The 11238-nt window shown below is 47.7% G+C and overlaps 4 non-coding genes across 4 annotated transcripts; all 4 read left to right on the forward strand.

Moving 5' to 3' along the window:
- Positions 1–75: 75 nt before the first annotated feature.
- Positions 76–146, forward strand: TRNAG-GCC (transfer RNA glycine (anticodon GCC)). Its single transcript has one exon. It is a non-coding gene; the product is annotated as a tRNA-Gly (tRNA).
- Positions 147–774: 628 nt separating this feature from the next.
- Positions 775–938, forward strand: LOC149343630 (U1 spliceosomal RNA). Its single transcript, XR_016283332.1, has one exon. It is a non-coding gene; the product is annotated as a U1 spliceosomal RNA (small nuclear RNA).
- An 8017-nt stretch (positions 939–8955) lies between these two features.
- TRNAG-GCC (transfer RNA glycine (anticodon GCC)) lies at positions 8956–9026 on the forward strand. The gene has a single exon. It is a non-coding gene; the product is annotated as a tRNA-Gly (tRNA).
- A 768-nt stretch (positions 9027–9794) lies between these two features.
- On the forward strand, positions 9795–9958 carry LOC149343632 (U1 spliceosomal RNA). The gene has a single exon (XR_016283359.1). It is a non-coding gene; the product is annotated as a U1 spliceosomal RNA (small nuclear RNA).
- The last annotated feature ends 1280 nt before the right edge of the window (positions 9959–11238 follow it).

Raw genomic sequence — 11238 nt, forward strand, 5'->3', positions numbered from 1 at the left:
ACCCTTGCTGCGATCGGAATAGTCAGGTTGTGTCTTTACCCAGTGCTTCACCTTAACTTGCGCAACTTGCACATCGCGTCGGTGGTTCAGTGGTAGAATACTCGCCTGCCACGCGGGTGGCCCGGGTTCGATTCCCGGCCGACGCACTTTTGTTTTCATTGTTATTTTTTTATTTTCGCTTTGTACGGTTTTTTACATCGTTGCGCTTGTAACATTTATTTTTATTAACCATATGCTGTACGGCTCGAGTACCCTCTGTGTTCCTCAAAAGTGAATGGCGTTGCCACGTGCTTATGTCACAGCACGAGCTCATTTTGTCAGACTGCTGAAGTGTTTCACGACGAATTTTGCGAAGAGAAAAATACTTTTCATGCTTGCGCCATTGATGAGCGTGTGTAATGTGCAAGAAGTCAACGAGGTTTGCTTTTTGGTGTACGAAGTATGCGTACGAGTCGGTACGACACCTTGCTCTTTGAGCGGTGGTCGCGCCTCTAGCGGTGGAGCTAAACCGGTCTCCGTGCCTCCGGTTGCCCAGCGGATAAAACGGCCGTCGGGATTGCGACTAGTTCTCGGATTCTACTGGCGTACAACCTTGAATTAGTGATAGTCTGGATTAACAGCATGTTGAGAGGTCAGGTTTTCCTGAATCCATCAAGCTCAATTCGCGGTTTGTCTCCGTGTTGTCACTGTTCTGAGTTTTTTTCCGAACCGATAAACTTGCGCTATATGGCTGCCTACCCGCGGTGGGTACCCGTGGCGAGACGTTTCCTCAGCATACTTACCTGGTGCCGGGATTACCGTGATCAGCGAGGCGGTGTCTCCAGGGAGAGGCGCGGGCATTGCACTGCGCTCGTGCTGACCCCTGCCACTACCCCAAACTGGGGCAGATGGGGCATGCAATTTTTGGTAGTGGGGGACTGCGTTCGCGCTTTCCCCCTTCATGCGAAATCCAAAATCAGATCCAACTACACACATCGTCTATATTCGTCGTTCTTAAGTTTACACATCACGTGTTGTGAGCTTGGTGAAGAGCATTAGAAAAGATAACTTAAATGGCTCGGTTTTGCTATCTCATGGTAATGTTCTCAAAAGATACCCTGACCAAAAGGATTAAAATTTATATGTTCAATAAAATGCCTACTCTCTTTAAATAACGCATGGCGTTGCCGAATAGTACGAGGAGTTCATCCCCTAGCAAAAAAGTTGCCTGAAGTGTACAGATGGGCGGCGGAGAACTGCATGAACGTTAGCTTGTGTAAACGACACAGTGGAATAAGATTTAGGAAAATGTAATGTGTTTGAACGCGAAATTACACGGAGTCATGTAGCATAATCGTTGGAAGATAGGACGGCGCCGCGCTCACCTAAAGTTCAATACACCGGTGTTTTTATTTGTTCATAGTGTATTAAGTTTAGGGCAGCAAGTGGGTGTGCATAATAAATTGTTAGAAGCTATCGAGGAACGTGCAAATTCACCCAGTTTCGTAGCATAGTCGTGGTAATAACGACTGTTGGGAATCGGGCGGCGCCGCGGTTGCGGTGTGGACTTTCGAATTACCAGGGTTACCTCCGCGTTCACCCAAAGTTCAATGCACCGTTTTTATTGTGTTTTTTTTTAACATTTCGCCTCGACCGAAGTACAGCAGCCGCGGCTGGACTTCAATAGTATTCAGTAGTCACCCTTGAATGAGAGCTTGCGATCTAGTGGTAGCTCAAGGTGTATCGTGTTTCAAGACTTCGCAGGTGTACACACGGCTTCTCGGAATTGACGCTTGCGCTGTCGTCGGACATTTATTTCGTGTATATGCTTTGGTGATCGGTGACTTGCGTGGCTGCAATCCTGCCGGAGGCAGCCACATAGCTGAAAACTAGCGGCTAATAGATCTCACTGCATTGCAGCAGTAAGCTTCCTCCCGACATATTAGATCATGTGTCTTGGCATATATCTAACAAAATTGCAGTGCATCAATCCAGGGCCGGAAGTATGCTGGAAAAAGTGCGCCGACAGGAAGGCAGGATATGAAAGACATATGAGAGCAAAAAAAAAAGAAACGAACACGGATGTCTGTCCAAAATCTGCACCAACAAGCCGAACTACAAGTATACTTCTCAACATATCGGAAGCAGGAAGCGGATAAGCAGGAATTCCACGGGGATGGTGAGGGGGTTCCCCTTGGCACATGGCGTGGCAGACGGCGCGCATGATTTGAATAGAGCAGTAACGGCTCTGCAGATTAGCTTTTCGCGGTCACGTGCGAACGAGAGTGATGCAGCGTCTGCGGTGGTGGCGGAGGAGCGGCGACAAGTTGTTTGCTACTGCGCAGCTGGTTGCACCTTGTTTCGTTTTTGTCTGTAGTTACACTCAAGTTCGGTAGCTCATCAACGACGGCCACTTTATTGAAATATGGGAGAGGCCTTTGTCCCGCAGTGGGCAAGTCAAGCTGTTGATGTTGATTGCCGCTGACATTGACGGGAATTGGAATTCTTTGTGGATTCGATTTTTTACGAAGTCAGTTTATCATCGCGTGGTTGAATAATTAGTTCGTTAGTTTTATTGGCCTGTGTCCTATAACACTGGGAATGTTCAGCGGTTCATCGCTTTCTGGTATTAGAATGGTGTGAGAGTTACTGAAGAACAAAGGGAAAAGACGGCTAGCGTAACTTTAAAGGTCTTGTAACTGGTGCACCTAAACTGTCCGGCCGTTGCGATTTACCAATAGTACATCAATAGCATTTTCCATCTCGAACAGGCTTATTTCTGGTTCTATATATAGTCTGGCAGTCACTTCACTTTCTAATCTTTTAACTGAGCGCAGAAATTCAGTTCCGAACCTGCTCCGAGTTCGCACTATGTAGGAAAACACATCGCGTTATCGATCGGCAAAAGCGCGTTCAGTATCCTTTTGGTCATTGAACGTGCGTCCTCTTACGCTTTTTCTTCGGTGAGCTTCCCGTTTTGTGGGCATCTCGCCCGCCAGTCATACTTCTGAACGCGCCCTTATCGCTGCCGTCTTATATCTCTTAGCATCTGAGACTTCCAACTTATCCTTTCTTTGTTTCATCACGTTCATGAATACGGCATGGTGTCACCGATTCTCGGCGACCTAGCTCGCTCAGCATTTGCCACAAATGCCTTTCTTCTTTCTTTTCTTCGTGTATAATCTGGGTCGCTCGTTCAGTGGCCATTATCTTGACGGCCTTCATGCTTAAATAAATTCCACGTTATAGTGCGAATGTTTCCCTCCGCCCAAATATTTTTCACGCTTTCCTGAACTTTACGGATGAAAAAGGCATCTTCCAGCAGCCTTGCATTGAGTTTCCACATCCGTTAATTTTAGATTTATCCAGTGTCTTTCTGCCCACAGGACACATAAGCAGGTTGTAGTTAATAAGATACGCCTGATCAACTTTATACTGTTCGCACATAGGTGGAAGCTCTGGCGATGCATAGACACAATCGAGCGGCGCGTGACTTTCACCTTGGTAATACGCGAATAGTATTTCTTTCGCCGGCTTAGCTAGGCAAGGTACAGTCTTGGCCATATTTCTGAGCACGCTTTGTCGATCAAACTCTTTTCACGGCTTACCTAACAAAAGTTGGTACTTTATACATATTGCCCCGTGCATAGTATCGCGCGGCCTCGGCGCTTAGTCGAAACGACGACGAAGCGGCGGTTGGCTCGAAAGGCGTGCTCGGGCTAGACCTGCCCTGGGATTAAAAGGACCGACCTCATTCTTGGGTTCTACCCTACGACTACCTGCACTGCTCTCCTTGGGTTTTCTTTTCTTTTGAGTTTTTATGCGAAGCATACTACTTTAGCTACCACTTCAGCCCTTCACCGTGGCTATGCGCCTCCAAATCACGTGATACATGACGTCACACCACGTGACACGATGACGTCACGACAGTAGAGAAACGGGGGCCCACCTCGCGCCGTCGCTGTGGTTGTGCGCCTCCAAATCACGTGATACATGACGTCACACCACATGACACGATGACGTCACGACAGTGGAGAAACGGGGGCCCACCTCGCGCCGTCGCTGTGGTTGTGCGCCTCCAAATTACGCGACACGATGATGCTTCGCATTCTCCAGGCTTAACCAAGTTAAGCCTCAGCCATTTTTTTTAATGCTCTGTTTTTCGTTCAATTTTTTTTGTTCTTCTTTGGAACAGTTATTTTTCATTTATTTTGAATTGGCGTTAAGCCTGGCAAAGCATTGCTGGTCCAGGCATCCTCTCTCTTTCTTTTATGTTTTTTTACCTTTTTTTTAGAGGACCAATAAAAGGGTAAAAAGGTCGTGACAGTATGTTACCACATGCCGCCGTTGCGCTTTCGCATCGACCCTATAAACCACCCTATCTTCAGTGTGCATGGAACAGTGGCGTAGCCAGAAATTTTGTTCGGGGGGGGGGGGGGGGGGGGGGGGGGGGGGGGCTCATGCTGCAGCGCTTCCTCTTCATAGAATTTGTAGAGGGATAAAACGCAATAATAACAACTTCATTGCCATATTGACAATGCCATTTTGTATTAGATAATGCTACGCACTGTCTACACAAGTGAGATATGCGTTCTTTTAAAAATAAAGAATGCAGTCGTATGTCTTAAAAATCGTGGCATACATAACTGATACCAATTCTTCCATGTTTTTGCGTATTTAAGTAAAGAAGTTATCACACGAAGTCTAGAACCATATCAGTCCGAAACCAGCAAAGCAGTGCATGCCGCTGATATGAAAAACGTAAAGGCCATGAAATTCGCAAGTAGAGGACAAACGTTTTATTGAATCTTTGTCGTTCAAGAACCTTTAGATTTTTGCACATATGCAACGGCCAGGAAAAAATCTCAACGACGCTGTCCTCTGTTCCAGTGTATACTGCGCAGCAGCAGCCGTCACCGGTCATGCATTGCGAGTAATTTCACCGAAATTTCAGTCGGAACAGCGAGCACATGTGTAAACCAGGAGTTCTGCAAAATACGAGGGTCATCCCAAAAATAAGGTCTCCAGTTCTTTTATAAATAGAAAGAAATGTTTATTTTAAGCAATTTACAAATCGCTTAAAAGGCAGACCATTCTTGTATACTTTTCCACATAATCGCCGTTGCGGTCTTTGCATTTTTGCAGACGCTGGGGCAGTTTTTGTGTGCCCATGTCATACCAGCTCGCCGCCATGCCACTGAGGAAGAGTTTGACCGGCAGACTGTGTTCGATTGAATTTTCGCGGCTTGGGCGAAGAGGAGTGCCGCCACTCACGTGATTCTTGTTTATTCTCAGGTGAGAAGTGGAATGCCCAGGTTTCGTCACCCGTAACAATGGAATCCAAAAAGGTCTCCTTTTCATCTCCATAAGACCGAAGAAATTCGCGGGAGGAGTCAACGCGTTGCCGTTGATGGTCGTCTGTGAGCATTCTCGTAGCCGATCTTGCGCGCGCCTTCCGATATTTCAACTTTGCTGTCAAAATCCTATGAATAGTGCTTCTAGAAACGCCAGGAACCAAAAGGCAGAGTTCGTCGAATGTGATCCTCCGATGTTGCCTCATCATTTATTCGATCTCCCCGACTGCCTCTTCAGAAATTGACGGTCTCTCGCTTCTTTCTTCCTCGTGAGTTTCAGTACGACCAGCTGCGAACTCTCTACACCACTCGTGGACGTTTTTAACATGCATGCAGGACTCTCCATACACTTCCGTCAGCTGGCGATGAATTCCGATTGGTGTAACGCCTTTTGCGTTAAAAAATCGAATAACTGCGCGAACTTCGCGCCTGGCGGTAGCGACCAACGGGAGCTCCATTTCAAATAGCTGCCGTGCCAAGACTGACAATCCCTTTCACGATGAGTCATGGCTTGTTTGGAAGACGGGGAACAATGAACACAACAGTGTGGCAAGCAGCCACGCAAATAGTTTCCCAGCGGCCGCAGCCCTTTGGAGACCTTACTTTTGGGATTACCCTCGTACCATTAGAAGTGCGAAGATAAAATGGAGTATTAGAAATGCAAAGATACAACTTGATAAAGGACAAAAAAAAGTGTCACTGGAAACGAAGTCACTATGTATATACACAGAACCTCGCAACAAGATATTTAAATACTCGTATGTCTCCATTAAGACTACGTATCTAAGCAAAAGTCACTGTATATAACGCGTCAAACAAGGCAAATAAACACCTTGCGCAATCACAGATAGTAAACTTTACTCACGGAAAGACAGACGATCCAGGCAAGAAGAAAACTATGATAGCAGCAGTCGCGATATATACTTGGGCCATGCAGCGGTCGGTGACAGATCGAAAAAATTCCAGGGGGGGCTGAAGCCTCATAAGCACCCCCCTGGCTACGCCCCTGGTGTGGAATGGTCGAGAAAATTTCAAACGCCGAAGTGTGGTCCGTATAGTAATGTGGCCGCACCGGTACGTCTTCAAATGTATTCGCTTAACATTATGTACAACATTATGTACTGGCATCGTGTCGATTACTTGCACTCGACCGGTCACTTCGTATTAGAGACCATATTATACCATGTTTGAGATTTGCTGTGGTACAAGAACTTTGACGGGTGTTTGAAAAACTTCCCTCGTTTTTTCGGTTTCGTAGGTGCTTGCACACAATTAAATGACCCTCAATTCCAACATTTAATTCATATCATACCTTTAATTCATAATTTAAGTCGCACATTACGGCCTTCACAAACTGCCACGCTTTCTTCAATAAGTACCCCTGTTATTCCTCGGGAAGAGGCAGCAACCCGCCGACATGCCAACGGCGTGGTTCACATGCGCATTGAAACGTGAACTAAATGTTGAAACCGCGCAGTCCGCCTTCTGTTCGTGTTCGACCTTCGTTTCTTGGACGGCTGTGACATAAAGCCAATACGACTGGCTTTCAGTCTGGAAGGCCCCAGACGTTCGAAGTGGCGACAATTAGTGGCAGTTTGAGGCATTTTAACTGCAGACAATTAACAGTGCCTGTGAAAGATTCCTGCCGCGCGTTATTAGTGAGAACATGAAGGAAACTTGCCTTTCTTCACCTCCCGTTCTCTCCCAAGTCGGCGTAGGTCACTTTCCGTCCGGCCATTTCTCCCGCAGGCGTTTTGGCTGGAACTCCGACATGCTTGTCGTAGGGGGCCAATGTGGCTGGACTTCTGCGGTGGCAGTTTCCTTACTTGGCTGCCCTTTGTATTCATGACAGCTATCGGAGTTTTCAGCTGGCTTGACTGCCTCGCTGACGTGGGTGGTGCCGGCGATATCTGTAGGTATCTGCTGAACGATGTTGCCGCCCTGCTGTGAGTGTTCCGGAGCAACGGTGCTCTCGGCGTCATCTTGATCATAGCCTTGTCTTGATGCATGCGCATTTTGCTGTCATCCTCCGGCTGCATCACGGCACTGGTAGCAGCATGCGCATATACTTGTGTTGCGGCCAGAAGTCTGGCATGCGGTTCACCGCGGCCTCCGACAGTTACACCGTATGTGGCCGTGTCTTGCAGCATATTATGCAGAAGGGTGGTCACCCGGACAAGTCCGCCGTAGAGCTTCAAAACATGAGGCAGTTCTTCAAGTGAAATTCCCTCTTTCAGCGCGATTCGAACGTGGCGCGTTGTTAAATTCGCGTGTTCCAACCCAGAAACCGCCAACCGCTCGCGGATCACCTTCACCGAACTCCGCAAAACCCTTCTTTACTGTGTAGGGCGTAAGCTGCTCGGGGATCCTCAGAGAAGACAAGACGTCTGTTCTGTTCAACCGTTTATTCTCTGAGTAACGGAGCTGCGGCGGGGAGCGCGGGAGGCGCGCCCCGCCGCTGCGAGAGGGAAAAGGGAGGAGAAGGAAAGAGCGCGCCAGATGCGGGGGCGCGCGGGGTGCGGTCGGGTTCCTCTGAAGGGGCGCCGCAGACTTCGACCGCAATGGCGTTCACCTCACGTTGCCGGAGGCATAGGGAAGAAGCACGCGTAAGTTGTGCCGGCGAGGGCTGGCGCCATGGCTGGCGCACTACAACTGATTGACTGATTCAAACAGACGCGCGCGCACACAAACACGCACACACGCGCGCACTCAATGAATCCGTGTACCTTGACAGTGAAGACCCTCTCGTTGGGATCAATGACCGCACATGTAGCATGTCGCCACCATCGCTCCACCTTCCTGCTATGAAGCCGGTACTTGGAGGGCTTACACACAGCAGTAATCAGCAGCTTTTTAACGAGGGCAACGTTATAACTGCCGAGCGCGTCTCTTTTGTTGAGCTATCTCTGCTAGGAAGCTGTATTCAAGAGAGTAGTTCACTGCATTTACCTCCCTTTTTATGCATAGCAGGTGTTAGCATGCAGCTGTGAAGCAGGGCTGATGTTTGCTCTAAAGTATCGTAATTTATTTATTTATTTGGTCATACTGTTAACCCTCAAATGAGGGTCGTTACAGGGAGGGAACAAAAACAAATACATAAATGATCAATCATGAGTCAGAGTTCAAAATTTGTACACCATTTCTCAAAAATGTATCAACACCTAGCTCAAATTGTTGCACGTTCATACTCTCCACAACATCACTTGGCAATTTGTTCCACATTTCAATTACGTCAGGGAAGAAAGAATACCGGTACACATCCGTACGTGTGTTAATAGGCTGTAGTACCCTGCTGTGGTTTTTCCGGGAACCACGTTTTAGAGGCGCTTTCACATAATGTTCTTTATTTATTTTTAATGTCCCTTGCATCATCTGGAAAAAAAGTTTGAGTCTATGTTTTATTCTTCTAATTTCCAGCGTTTCCAATTCACACTGCTGCATCATCTTTGTAACCGAGTCAGTACGGCGATACTTTGAACATATAAAACGTGCTGAAATCCGCTGTACTCTTTCTACCTTCTTTTTTAAGCATTTTACAGACAACTACTCTAAACAAGTCTTCCGGCCTTCAGGATTTCAAAATTATTTCAGGATTTGATTTTCTAAGGAGGCCGGTGACGTCGCGTCGGTGGTTCAGTGGTAGAATACTCGCCTGCCACGCGGGTGGCCCGGGTTCGATTCCCGGCCGACGCACTTTTTTCTTAACGCGTTTTTTTTTTCTATTGCGCTAAGTCCATACGATATTTTTACGTTTTGTTGTAATTTTATGCACCCCTTGTAGAAGCGGGCAGGTGTTCTTTCGGTCGCTTGGAACAGCGTGCGAGGCCCAAGCTTGCAGACCCATTTCGACGCCTTGCTGGCATTTGGACACATTTGTGTTTTTATTATTATTATTATTATTATTATTATTATTATTATTATTATTATTATTATTATTATTATTATCGCAGGTGTGTGGTTGTGACGCAATGAAAGTTGGAGAGCCTACGGTATTTCACTTCGTGGCTTGGGCGCAATATGATTCCCGGCGCCTCCGTGGTGGAACTCACAGTGCAGGATCGAACTAGAGCAGTGTGTCCTAGATCGAACTTTAGCCTTCGGGGTTGTACTGCTTGGCGCGATTCCCAAAGTTTTGGCATGCTCCCACGTTTTGCACTCCTCGGCACTGGCGCCACCCATCGGCTTCCCGAGTAAGCAGCGCGATGCAGTGCATTTGCATTGCCTGATGCAGTGCATTTATGCTGTAGCTGTTATCGTGCAGTGCTCTGCTTTATATCGGTGTGGGCTTATCTTGGTTATTATACAGGTTCTTGGTGCGGGTGAAAGAGATAGTTATCGTTTCACAAATTTTGAGCTCAGTATGACCATTCGCCTAAAAAGTTGGACGTCTGGGCCATCTTTAACCGGCGCCACATGTCTGCCTGCGCGCGGTGGGTACCCATGGCGAGACGTTCCCTCAGCATACTTACCTGGTGCCGGGGTTACCGTGATCAGCGAGGCGGTGCCTCCAGGGAGAGGCGCGGGCATTGCACTGCGCTCGTGCTGACCCCTGCCACTACCCCAAACTGGGGCAGATGGGGCATGCAATTTTTGGTAGTGGGGGACTGCGTTCGCGCTTTCCCCTTTCATAGGAAATCCAAAATCAGAACCAGTACAATTAATCAAAAAATTCAGGGGGCACTTCTGCTCTGAAGTGCTATGAGGTGAAAGCCGTTCCTGGCGCATTGTTTTTTTTATCTTTCATTTTATTCTTTCAGTTTATTTTTGATTTTTTTCTTGTGTTTATTGGTTTTCTTTTTTTGTTTGTTTTCTCATTTATAATGTTTCCTTTTAATTTTATTTATGAAGCCCATGCATTTACTAGATTGCGCCTTTATTCATATTCAAACCTAGAGCCTTCGTGGCGGTAGCGTCTCCGCCTCAAATGCCAAAAGCCCTGGTTCTATTCCCAGCCTCGACGCAGCCTTTTTTTAAGTAGTGACGTCGAAACGCGGACAGAGAGAGAGAAAAAACTTTATTGCACAAGGAATTCGGGGCACGCCCCAGGGTCCCCGCACGACCCCACTGCACTCAAGTGTTTATGTTCCTAAGGTCCATAACACTGGCAGCCCGGCCGGTTGCGATGGTCTGCACGGCCGGGTCCTCCGAGCGCAGCAGGTTCTCCCAGTCCTCCCAGGTCTTGAGGTTCTCGAGGTCCCGCGGGGGAGGGTCCGCCGGGCAGTGACAAATCTGCCGACACGGGTGCTAACGACAGTACGAGGCAATAAAGGCTCTCCCCTTAAAACCAGCAGACGCCGTACATCCGCTGGAGGGCGCCAGGGCGCCATCTGTTTTCTGCAGTGGAAGGCGTTGCAATAATCCTTTAATAGGTAACGCCTCAGTAAATCAGTCGTGCTCATATTTTTTTCCGCTGAGTTAGCCTAAAATGTTGAAGCGCTTCATTTGAAACAGACGGAAATGCCGGAACGGCATATTCAAAGGGCTCGCGCTTCTTGCAACGCTCGCCTCTGCGCCTTGTCGTGACGCTTTCCTTTGCAGAAAACAGATGGCGCCACTGCCGCCCTTCAGTGAAAAAACTGCGTTTGCGGGTTTTGGTTCGCCGATCTTTACGCAGACGATTACGTTTACGCATCATGCACGGCTCAGCTAAGTACCGTTGTAACACTTGCTACGATACAAAAGTATACGCAAGCTCTGTGTGCAGTTTCACCGCAAACGAGCTAGCGGTTGAGGTGGGAAATTTTTTGAGTCTTCACGATAAAAAGGCACAAAAGGGTTGAGAATTGGGCGAGTTGGTACGAATTCATACTGCTGTGGCACCTCGAGGACAGGGACGGAGTGACGACAACACAAGTGGTCTTGTGTTGTGCTACACCAGTTTGAAAAAGGCACAATACTGTATATA

The sequence above is a fragment of the Amblyomma mixtum genome, chromosome 5 (genome assembly GCF_055824585.1).
Source record: "Amblyomma mixtum isolate Tamu chromosome 5, ASM5582458v1, whole genome shotgun sequence".
NCBI classification, from domain to species: domain Eukaryota; kingdom Metazoa; phylum Arthropoda; class Arachnida; order Ixodida; family Ixodidae; genus Amblyomma; species Amblyomma mixtum.